This window comes from Rattus norvegicus, chromosome 6 (assembly GCF_021556685.1).
Source record: "Rattus norvegicus strain SHRSP/BbbUtx chromosome 6, alternate assembly SHRSP_T2T, whole genome shotgun sequence".
NCBI classification, from domain to species: Eukaryota; Metazoa; Chordata; class Mammalia; order Rodentia; family Muridae; genus Rattus; species Rattus norvegicus.
Genome location: NC_141539.1, coordinates 12,916,814 through 12,928,308, shown reverse-complemented (window position 1 = coordinate 12,928,308; position 11,495 = coordinate 12,916,814). Strand labels below are relative to the sequence as shown.

The 11,495-nt window shown below is 46.8% G+C and overlaps 1 long non-coding RNA gene across 1 annotated transcript; it reads left to right on the top strand.

Moving 5' to 3' along the window:
* Window positions 1-1,151: 1,151 nt before the first annotated feature.
* Window positions 1,152-7,960, top strand: LOC148005035 (uncharacterized). Its single transcript, XR_015622662.1, has 2 exons — window positions 1,152-1,379; window positions 6,616-7,960. It is a non-coding gene; the product is annotated as an uncharacterized LOC148005035 (long non-coding RNA).
* The last annotated feature ends 3,535 nt before the right edge of the window (window positions 7,961-11,495 follow it).

Here is an 11,495-nt window from a genome sequence, read left to right as displayed (position 1 = left end):
CTGAGCCGTCTCTCCAGCCTCTTCACGGCTGTCTTTCATTTGATCATTTTGGATTTATTTACTTTATCTTACGTGCATGAGTGTTTTGCCAGCCATGAATATGTGTGTACCCCATACACGCCTGGTACTTATGGGGGTCGGAGGGAGTCAGACCCCTGGACCTGGAGTTTTGAGTCATTGTGGGCCACTATGTGGATGTTAACAACCAGACCTGGGTCCTCTGCAGGAGCAGCCAGAGCTCTTGACCAAGGCCTTTTAAAGGACTTCGGTCAAAGTCCTCCAAGCCTCCATGCCTCTGACCCCATCTAACGCTCTGCTTTTTAAGTTTTATTGAGATGCCATCCTGCTTTCAGGCATTTGAGTCTACACTGGGAGTCCATAGCCACACAGTAACCTACATGACTACAGATGTAAAAGCTGGAAGCCATGACAGCGTGAGTCCCAGGAGTCTTCAGTAGGTCAGACTTGGGCAGTGAGAGCATCCCTGCTCTGGCCCCGTCACCGGAGCAGCCTGAGGTCCAGGATGGAATCTGCTGGAGGAAGGTTGCTCGCAGATCTGTGGTCCTCAGACCCTCAGAACAGTGCTCTGGGGGGGACTGTCGGTGGGGACAGTGACAGACACCGAGTGCAGTGAGCTGGCTCATCAAATTAGAGCAGACCTCAGAGAAACACAAAATTGAGATACAAGGCTAGTGTTGTGCTAGTAATGAGACGTGACCAGAGAAATTAAATTGAGCTCATGGCTGTTCCTGAAAAGAAAATTATACGAATTCTAGGTTTATAAATATAAAAATTAAAAAAATAAACCCCAAAAGGCCACAGACCCAGGGCTAAGCCCTGCAGCCAAGACTAGCAGGCCATAAAGATAAAGGAGCACAGGAAACACTGTTCAGGCAGGACTGACAAGCCATAAAGAAAAGGAATGCAGGAACCAGCCTGAGTTAATGGGACTGATTCATGGGACGTCTGGCAGGAAGACATCTCCCCCCAGCTCACTCAGGGCCATCCTCCAGACCCTGATAAGCCCCTGACTTCTAACACGTACTCTTTCTGCTTTGTTCTCACTGCTATGTTTGAATGAGCCAATTGTATGTAACCACGCCAAAACCCCCTAGCCTTCTCTATATAACCCTCTGACTTTTGAGTTTCAGGGCCGACACCTCTGTCTCCTGCGTGGGATACGTGTCGGCCCGGAGATCTCTGTAATAGGTCTCCGTAATAAACCTCGCCTTTGCTTATTACATCCAAAATGGTCTCTCTGTGTCTGGGGTCCGTGATTTCCCAAGACTTGAGTAAGGGTCTCTCTGCGTGGGATTTTTCATAATGGGGGCTCGTCCGGGATCTGCGCGACCACCCCAGACTCCGAAGACCCCTTGGAGGTGAGTTGGATGTTTGTCTGAGTGTCTCTGTGTGAGCGGCGCCGCATTTGTCAGTCTGTGTCTGTCTGTTTTGGTTCCGCCGTGTGTGTATATGTGTGTGTCTCGGTACCTGTGAAGTCTCACTCTGGTCAGTACTTAGAGAGTGGACGTGGAGTCTCACTCTGGTCAGTGCTTAGAGAGTGGACGTGGAATCTCACTCTGGTCAGTACTTAGAGAGTGGACGTGGAGTCTCACTCTGGTCAGTGCTTAGAGAGTGGACGTGGAGTCTCACTCTGGTCAGTACTTAGAGAGTGGACGTGGAGTCTCACTCTGGTCAGTACTTAGAGAGTGGAAGTGGAATCTCACTCTGGTCAGTGCTTAGAGAGTGGACCTGGAGTCTCACTCTGGTCAGTGCTTAGAGAGTGGACCTGGAGTCTCACTCTGGTCAGTGCTTAGAGAGTGGACGTGGAGTCTCACTCTGGTCAGTGCTTAGAGAGTGGACGTGGAGTCTCACTCTGGTCAGTACTTAGAGAGTGGAAGTGGAATCTCACTCTGGTCAGTGCCTAGAGAGTGGACGTGGAGTCTCACTCTGGTCAGTGCTTAGAGAGTAGACGTGGAGTCTCACTCTGGTCAGTGCTTAGAGAGTGGACGTGGAGTCTCACTCTGGTCAGTGCTTAGAGAGTGGACGTGGAGTCTCACTCTGGTCAGTACTTAGAGAGTGGACGTGGAGTCTCACTCTGGTCAGTGCTTAGAGAGTGGACGTGGAGTCTCACTCTGGTCAGTACTTAGAGAGTGGACGTGGAGTCTCACTCTGGTCAGTACTTAGAGAGTGGACGTGGAGTCTCACTCTGGTCAGTACTTAGAGAGTGGACGTGGAGTCTCACACTGGTCAGTACTTAGAGAGTAGACGTGGAGTCTCACACTGGTCAGTGCTTAGAGAGTGGAAGTGGAATACGTGTTAGTGTCTGTTGTCTGTATTCTGTTTCTGTGTTTGGTATCCCAGAAGCAGCTAAGGTTAAGCTGCAGTTTGGGCCAGGTACTGAAGGTACCAGGCATCTGTGAAAATTGGTTATAAGATGCTTTGTCTTGATATTGTTTGTCTGGTTTGTTTTCTGTGGTATTGTCGAGTGTCTTTTTGGCTTTTGTTTCGTTTTTAAATTTAGACTGACGACTGTGTTTAAAATCTTGGACTGACGACTGTGTTTAAAATCTTGGACTGACGACTGTGTTTGAAATCATGAAACTGTTTGCTTTGTTCGTCAAAGAGTTTTACTTGGTCCTCTTGGTGCTTAAGTTAAGAGTTAAAAATAATTTGCTTGAGAAAAATTGTTTTCTGCCAGGGAGTTTTGTCTTTCTCTCTTGAGCCTCCTCCCCAAGGAGAGAGGCCCCTCCCTTTACTCCCCTTGATCAGCCTAGCTGCTGTTGACAGTTGTGTAAACAGACATTAACAAAAACCTTGAGGACAAAACCGCTCATAAATAAAAAAGTTCCCCAGATTAGGCCTCCGGTATGAAACAAGTATAGTGAGTAAGAAACTTAATTTTATGGACCCCGCTCTAGTGGCGGTGTGTTGGTTGATAGCCAACGTTAATTTTTTAAAACATAGTGTTTTATCTGTGCTTGTGCTCGCAACACACAGTAGGGGGGAGCGAAATTAGCTGCGGAGCTGCTACAGCGAACATGGGGACTTCTCAAGTCTCACCCAATTTTTCTGGCTCTTCAGGAGCTGTTTAAAAGGAAAAGGCTTAAGGTAAAAAGAAACACTATAGAGAGATTTCGTAGTGAATTACTACACCTTGGTTCTCGATCTCTGGGAATCTCACGATGGACAGCTGAGATAAGCTAGAAAAAGATTTAAATTTTGCTTGAGAGCAAGGATTCTTAAAGGCGGAGTTTCAGCCGGTATGGCACTTAGTGCGTAGCTGCCTAAAAGATCAGAAATGCTGTCAACAGGCTATAAAAAAAGGACAGGCTGTGTTAGAAATGCTACAGGAAAAATGATCTAAAAAGGCTGAAAGTGAGGTGAGAGAGGACTCTAGAAAAAAAAGAACAAGAAAAAAAAAATTTTCTGCTTTTAGTGACCAGACCTTCAACTCTTGCTCACAGAAAGAGAGTGATCATTAGGAGAAGTTCTTTAAGGAGCCTGCCTTATCTGCTGGCCCTATTCCAAGAGAGGAGTCAGTCTCCAGCATTAAATTACTTTTCTCACTGGTCATCATTAGCATGGAGAATGCCTTTGATCCTATCCCCACAGCAGCCAGTTCCTGCCCCTGTGGTCGAAATGTCCCAGGTTGGGGGGAAGAGAAGCCCCTAAAATAGTTTCAAAGAATCTACAACAAACTGTAAAGAACTTTGTTTTGTTTTGCCAGTCAAGATTTAGAATTCAGACTTTGGCTGTGGCGAAGGTCAGGATTAATGTTTTCTTTTCCATGGGCCTTTAGCCCACTGAGAAAGTTTGGTAAAGGGCTGCTACTGAGGTCCTGAAAGCCCCAGGTAAACTGGTTACAATTCTTTTGTCAGCTGCTTAGTATCTAACACCCAGGTTCTACCGTCTCTCCATCCTTTTGTTATTAGTTGTTACTGGAAGCCTAGTGCCATTTAGAGGATGGGTCTCTTGAGCGATAAAGCCACTGAGCTGGCACTAAAGGAAGGTACTCCTTAAGGGAAAATCTAAGTCCGGAGAGACAGCCGGTAGCAGATAGGCTGCCCCTCTGCTCACTTTTCTGTTTCACAGACACAAGGCCTTTTTGTCCCAAGAAAGCCTCCTGGCTTAGCTGTGTGACTAAATGCTATTTGCCCTCTTCAGTGGACCTCTATTCTCAAGATTCCCTTGTTTTCTCACCATCCCATTTGAGATGCTTGTTAGTAACTGTTACAGGTCTTCTTTACCACCGAGGAAAGACGGAATCCTACTAGAGGCCAGAAAAAGTGTTCCAGAGATGGATAGAAGGCCCTCAGTTCTGCCTGCTCTCTTCAGACGCCTAAAGGTAGGGAGTGCCAGGTCTGCTGCCAGGCTCCAAGGGTGGGTCTCTGAGGGGCTAGAAAATGCCCCACCAATCTGGCTAAGATAAAGAAAGGATATGAAGAAAAAGTTACAAAAATTTGAAGGGTTAAGTTAAGTTGCTGAGAGTTAGTGTAAGTTACAGAGAAAGTAAGGTTAAAAAAGAAAGAGGTAAAAAGAACAGAAAGCTAGGGAAGAAAAGAGACAAAAAAAAAGAAGTTAGAGAGCTAAAGAGAGATAAAAGACAAGAGAAGAACATATACTGGCCACAGTAGTTAGGGAACCTAGGAAGATAGTACCTGACAACAGAAGAGAATTCCTGGCTAAAGATCAGTGTGCCTAATACGAAGAAAAAGGACATTGGGTCAGGGACTGCCCCAAAAAGAACAAGAGGGGACACTGGAGAGCCTCTTGGTGCTGGCTATACACAGAGATAGAAGGGAAGCCTGCCCAGTTGTTTTGTGGATACAGGGACCCAATGCTCTGTGCTCCTATGCCCCCCAGTGGGCCAATATCCAAAGACCTTGAGTACAAAGAGCTACTGACAACGAACAATACTTATGGACTGCCCGAAGAACAGTGGACCTTGGCGTGGGCCGGGTAACCCACCCACTAATTCATGGTCATCCCTGACTGCCCCTATCCCTTGCTCATGAGAAAACTGTTCTCCAAAATGGCTTACGTGGGCTAAAATGGCTGGGTGAGGCCAGGTGTATGCATATCTACAGACTATAAATGTGGAGCTTAAGACCTGTCTCAGTGCACCAGTACCTGATGCTGGGAGATGTGTGGCTTAGTGCTTTTCGGCCTGAAACACATCACTCCTGCCAGCCGGGCACTAACAATTATCACCCAATCCAGGATTTAAACTGTGATAGAGTGGCTGATGTTTTGCCTTTGGATAGAGTGTCCCTAAAGATGGGACCACTGGTCAGCTGCCATGGACTAGATTCTCCACCGGTTGGGGACAATCTGGTCACCTTGCTGCCCAATCCGGACCTGGAGCCACCACAGCACGAGTGTCAAACACTGACAGAAACACATGGGTGGAGGAAAGACCTCTGCGACTGGCTGATTGACCCCTGCTGAAAGCCGAGGACCTTGTCCACAGACGGGAACAGTTCTCTTCATGAATGAAGGTCAGAGACAAGTGGGTGCTGCCATGGTGGACAACACAATGTCATCTAGAATGGCTGAACCCCAACCCCCCCAGCACATCAGCGCCACAGATGTCTTTGCCATCTCTTAGATGCCCTGATGAAGCCAACAACTGTGAGTACTATTCATTGCTTAGGATATCAGGAGGAAAGAGATTCAGTGACATAGGACAGTAACAAAACAGATAAAGTGGCTCGAGAAATGGTTATACAGGAGCCTATCCTGGTTACAGGCCTACAAGAGACAGCCACTGGGAACTGAGATTGGACTAAGGGATGGCCTCACTTAAAATGTACAACAGAAGAAAAGGCCCAAGTTGTTTAAAAGATAAAAGGACAATGACACACTTGGGGAGAAAGCTATACCCCCCAAAGAACAAACAAAAGACTCACTTTGCCAAATTAAGAAATGGACTCATTTAAGAGATAAGAAGTTTGTCCAAATAGTTAAAATATATATAATAGACTTTAAGATTTTAGCCAAGAGAGACAGTAAAAAGTATAAGATATGTCAATAAGTAAATGCTTAACAAGCAAACAGGGCAAAGAGACCTAGAGAGTTTAGTGAAAAGTCGAAGTGAACTTCACTGAGATAAAACCAGAAAAATATAATCACAAGTATCTCCTAGTGCTTGTAGATACTTTTTCAGGAATAGATAGAAGCTTTCCTCACCAAACGAGAGATGGCCTCTACAATCATCAAGAAGATACTAGAAGAAATCTTCCCCAGGTCTGGAATGCCCAAGGTAATCTGGTCAGACAACGGCCCTACTTTCGTTGCCAAGGTAAGCCAGGGTGTGGCCAAGTATTTAGAGGTCAATTAGAAATTACATTATATTTACAGACCTCAAAGTTCAGGACAGGTAGAGTAAATAAATAAAATTTTAAAAGAGACCCTGAACAAATTGACCATAGAGACTGGCACAGATTGGGTGACACTCCTTCCCTCTTGCTCTCTTCAGAGCAAGAAATACCCCTTCCAGATTCAGCCTTACCCCCTTTGAGATCTTATATGGGGCCTCAGCTCCCCTGACTGTATTAGATGATGTTACTGAACCAACTTGTCATAGTGCCATAGTAATAATGATTTGTGTGCCAGGCTAAAAGACCTACAGGTGATACAGAAAGAAATCTGCTCACAGCTGACAGCAGCCTATGCCCCGGAGACCCCTGAGACATCCCATCAGTTCCAGGCCGGAAGCAGCTACACTGAGCCCAGACACTCGAGCCTCGCTGGAAAGGACCGTACCTGGTGCTGCTGACCACCCTGACAGCCGTCAATTCTCAGCCCTCACCAGCCGTGTACTTACTAGCTGTTAGGGCTGAGAGCTGGGACCTAGAGGGAAATTCAGTCATGTTTGTCCTGGGTTCCATCGAGATAGGTGGGGGGATAGGCTTGATTTCTATTACAAATGATGTAACATTACATATGTTAATACTCCTAACACTTCTTGGGACTGTGCCTCAGGGATCACTACCTGTATAAGTTTAAAAGTTCTGAAAGACAGTAATGACCTTGGTGTATAGGTTTAGATAGTGTCCAGATAGAATCCTGATGCCAAAGACTTTTTAGCTGACCTCCAAGAATACCTAACCTCCCTCTCAAGAGGTAGTCCTTCAAAATAAGAAAAGATTAGACCTGATATTCCTTAAAGAAGGAGTCTGTGTGCTATACTGAAAGAAAAATGTTGCTTCTATACAGACCATTCAGGAATAATTAAAGACTCCATAAATAAACTTAAAAAAAGGTTAGACAAAAGACAGACAGGAAAACACATCAGAGATGGTTCGAGAGCTAGTTTAGTAGATCTCCCTGGATGACTACCCTACACTCTGCTACAGCTGGGCCATTATTAATAATTTTCTTGGTTTTAGTTTTTGGCTCCTGCGTGACAAACAGGTTAATTGCTTTTGTTAAAAATTGAGTGGGTGCTGTGCGGTTGATGGTTGTGAGACAACAGTACCAGTCAGTTAGGACAACTGGTGAGACCAAATAAGACTTGATATCAAAATTCTAAGATTAGAATTATTTAATAGGAGAAGACGGGAATGAAAAGAAAATTATACGAATTCTAGGTTTATAAATATAAAAATTAAAAAAATAAACCCCAAAAGGCCACAGACCCAGGGCTAAGCCCTGCAGCCAAGACTAGCAGGCCATAAAGATAAAGGAGCACAGGAAACACTGTTCAGGCAGGACTGACAAGCCATAAAGAAAAGGAATGCAGGAACCAGCCTGAGTTAATGGGACTGATTCATGGGACGTCTGGCAGGAAGACATCTCCCCCCAGCTCACTCAGGGCCATCCTCCAGACCCTGATAAGCCCCTGACTTCTAACACGTACTCTTTCTGCTTTGTTCTCACTGCTATGTTTGAATGAGCCAATTGTATGTAACCACGCCAAAACCCCCTAGCCTTCTCTATATAACCCTCTGACTTTTGAGTTTCAGGGCCGACACCTCTGTCTCCTGCGTGGGATACGTGTCGGCCCGGAGATCTCTGTAATAGGTCTCCGTAATAAACCTTGCCTTTGCTTATTACATCCAAAATGGTCTCTCTGTGTCTGGGGTCCGTGATTTCCCAAGACTTGAGTAAGGGTCTCTCTGCGTGGGATTTTTCATTCCCACCAGGGCGCTTGCCCCTTCAGCTGTCCCGATCTCCCACCTACCAGACCCAACTCTGAGGGAAGTTCTTCATTGGTGATGGAATGGAACTCTCTGGCACTGGTCTCAGGTTAAGAGCTGTTTGTTAAGGAGGACTTTTTAGGTCCTTCCTTCTCTGAAATTCCAGAGCAGAGGAAAGGAAGGGAGAAGACACCACTGGGGACGGTTGGGGACCCAGAAACAGACGGACACAGGCACCCTCTGAGCATCTTAGTGTGTGGCACCATGGACTCCCGGAGAGCTGCTCCAAATCACCTTTAGTTCTCAGTGTCTCCCTCATGTGCTCTACAAACATGACTGCTCCAAGGTGTGGCTGACGGGAAGGTTTGTTTTTACTGAAGTACTACTGGATTTCCTTTTTAAATTATTGTTTTTCATTTTTTCAATGTTTTGTTTTTTAATTTTATTTTATGTGCGTGGGTGTTTTGCCTGCATATTCATAATCCTATGTGAGGTTTCAGACCCCTGGAACTGGATCACAGGCAAGTATGAGCTGCTGTGTGGGTACTGGGAATTGAAGCCAGATCCTCTGGAAGAGCAGCCAGTGCTCTTAACCACAGAACCATCTCTGCAGTCCCCGTAGATAGCAGGGAGAGAACAGCCAGAGGCATCTGAGGAGTCTAGAGCAGAGAGAGGAGAGTAGTAGACTGAACAAGGGGAGCAGGCTGGACAGTGGAGGGCATGAGGGCATGAAGACTGAAAAAGGAAGATAAAGAGGGCTGGGCCAGGGTGAACCCAGCCTGCTTCTGTCTGGGGCTTGAACTCTATCTTATAGTCAAGACCAACCAGGTTCATTTGTTTTTATGTTTAAATCCTTTTCTCAAGGACTGGGCTATGCCCTACCTGTAACCTTAACAGCAGATGCTTTTGTTTACAAATGACAACCATGTTTTTGCTTGAAAAGATTATTCTGACCACATGTTGTTACCACCATTGTGTTAACAACTACCTGGTTATGACCACCCTTCAGCCATGTCTTTGGTTCAGGAAGCTGCTATGTTTGTGCTCCTGTAGCCCTGTCTATTTGCCTGTCAAACCCTTCATTTGGAAGCACCCTGCTCCTGAACTATTAAGAACTCTTATCTTACCCATGTTTGATGCTGATCTCTTAGGCCCCATCTTTAGGGGGAAAAAAACCCTTGCTATCATTAATCGATTGCTGTAATTAATCTGGCCAGTAGTCTTTCTCTTTGAATCTGTGGGATTAACAAGAGCATAGCCAAAATAACACAAGAACGAGAAGCTGAGGGCAGGGAAGCCTCTGAACTGGAGAAGTTTAGCACAAGGGAGAAGCTGAAGGGAGCTAGGTACTTGTGAGGGATCCTGGAGCTTGGAGGCTAGCATGAGCTATGGTGTGCTAATAGGCACCACAGATCAGTAGTCATTTGTCCCTTCTGACAGTGACACAGAAATAATTCCTTTGGTTGAGGGGAACAGGCACCAGAATTTGGGGGAATGGAGCTTCCTTTAGACCTGACACATGGCCTTCCACAAGAGCTCCTGCAGGGCACCTCCAGAGCGCCTTGAAGCAGCCATTCTCCAGCTCTGGGACGGGTTGATTGTTGAGAGATCTTGGTACTCTGCAGGACAGCCAGATTCTCTGACAGGAGAGGGAAGGAAGGCTAGTGAATCTGCAGTGTGCGTGTTGGTTATCAGACGGTTGGTGGGCTCAGTCCTATCCCTTAACTCCTGGCTCAGTAGGTCTTGGGGGAGGAGTGACATTTACAGTGAAAATAGTTTCCCAGGTGATGCCGATGTTGTTGGACTGGGCCATACTTTGTAAATGCGCATGGCCCTAATTCTGTGTGCCGCAGACCTCTGCGGAGAAAAGAGCAAATGTGGAGACCCTTGAAATGTCTCAGTCTGTAAGGGTCCATGATTTGCTGAAGAATGATACCCAGACTCAAATAGTATGCAAAAGCAAAGAGTGTTTTAGTTTACAGAGGTCCAGCATACTGGGGTCTACCATTTACCAAGATGGAGACGCTCAAGTGAGCTCAAAAGCCCAATTTTAAGCACATTAGGGAATTCCAAGGGGAGGTAGATGACGTTTATCTTAACTAGTTGGCTCTATAGGTACACTCCAGATCCATTGCTGGGAGTTGGGGGGACTGGAAACTGTTGCTGACCCATGGCCCTTGCCTCAGGCCAGGTGGTGATGGGGCAGCTTCTGATGGTGGGGCAGTTTCTGATTGGCTGCCCAAGGTCTGGGGGTTTTTCTAGTAGCTGACTTGCCTGAACTTGTCCAACTCTAGGAAGCAGAAATCTAGACCTGCGAATTTGAAGCCTGTGGTGGACTCAGCCTGTCTCAGTCCTCTCAAGTCATATGGTGAAGTGCTATAATGCTCTGTGAGGTGCTGTTTACCCTGGGTCAGCACAGAAGCCACTACACTGATTTCTCACACTAGGCCGAGTGCCCTATCACTGATAGGGTAACCATCACCCCCTCATTCCCTCCTCACGCAGAAGCGTAGTTAGAGGGAGTGAGATCGGGTGACAGACACAGCCTTCACCCAGCAAATATAAAACCATTCCCAAGCCCGCTTTTTAATTCGCTCCAAATTGTTAAGAACAAACCTTGAGACTGTCGTGGCACTCAGTACCTGGCTTTCACCTGTGGTTTCCCCACCTGAGAGGGGACCTGCCAGTGCCCAGGTGAAGGCACCTTACTGCACGGTGGCCTGTCCTCAGCAGTCTCAAGGCCTGAGGCATGGGTCACACTCTCCCAACTGTCTCCTCAACCCGTCTTAGAGTCCACGGCCCACATTGGATGCCATGCTCTGAACTTCCTTGCCTCCCACTCACACTGTCCCCTGTATCTGTGTCCAACGATGGAAATCTTCTCCCTTGGGAACCATGTGGCCTTGCTTTGGTTTGCAAACATCATCTCCAGGGTTCACTTGGCCTTGTCAGGCAATCTCCTAGGGCAGCGCCCACCTGCCTCTCCTCAGGAAGCCGCTTCTCCTCCTCAAACCCACATGGTTCCAGCACCCATTCTGCACAAGAACCTCGTCCTTGGGAGGATGGAAACTAAACTCCATTGATCCATCACCAGTGACACCCATGCCCACCTGAACTCACTGTCACCGGGGAGGAGTGGTCCTTTTTCCTATTTATGGAGGGCCCCCTCTCTTGGTCTCTATGTCCTATCTTTAAGACCTTTCTTCCAGAATCATGCCTGCCTCTTCCAAGCCATGACCCCATTCCAGGTGCTGCCAGGCTTCCGAGACTGGACGTGTAGGGCAGAGAGACATGCTGAGGTGGGGGCGTCACTGAACCAAGAGCTGAGTGAGGCCCTGTCCAGAAGCAGGGTCC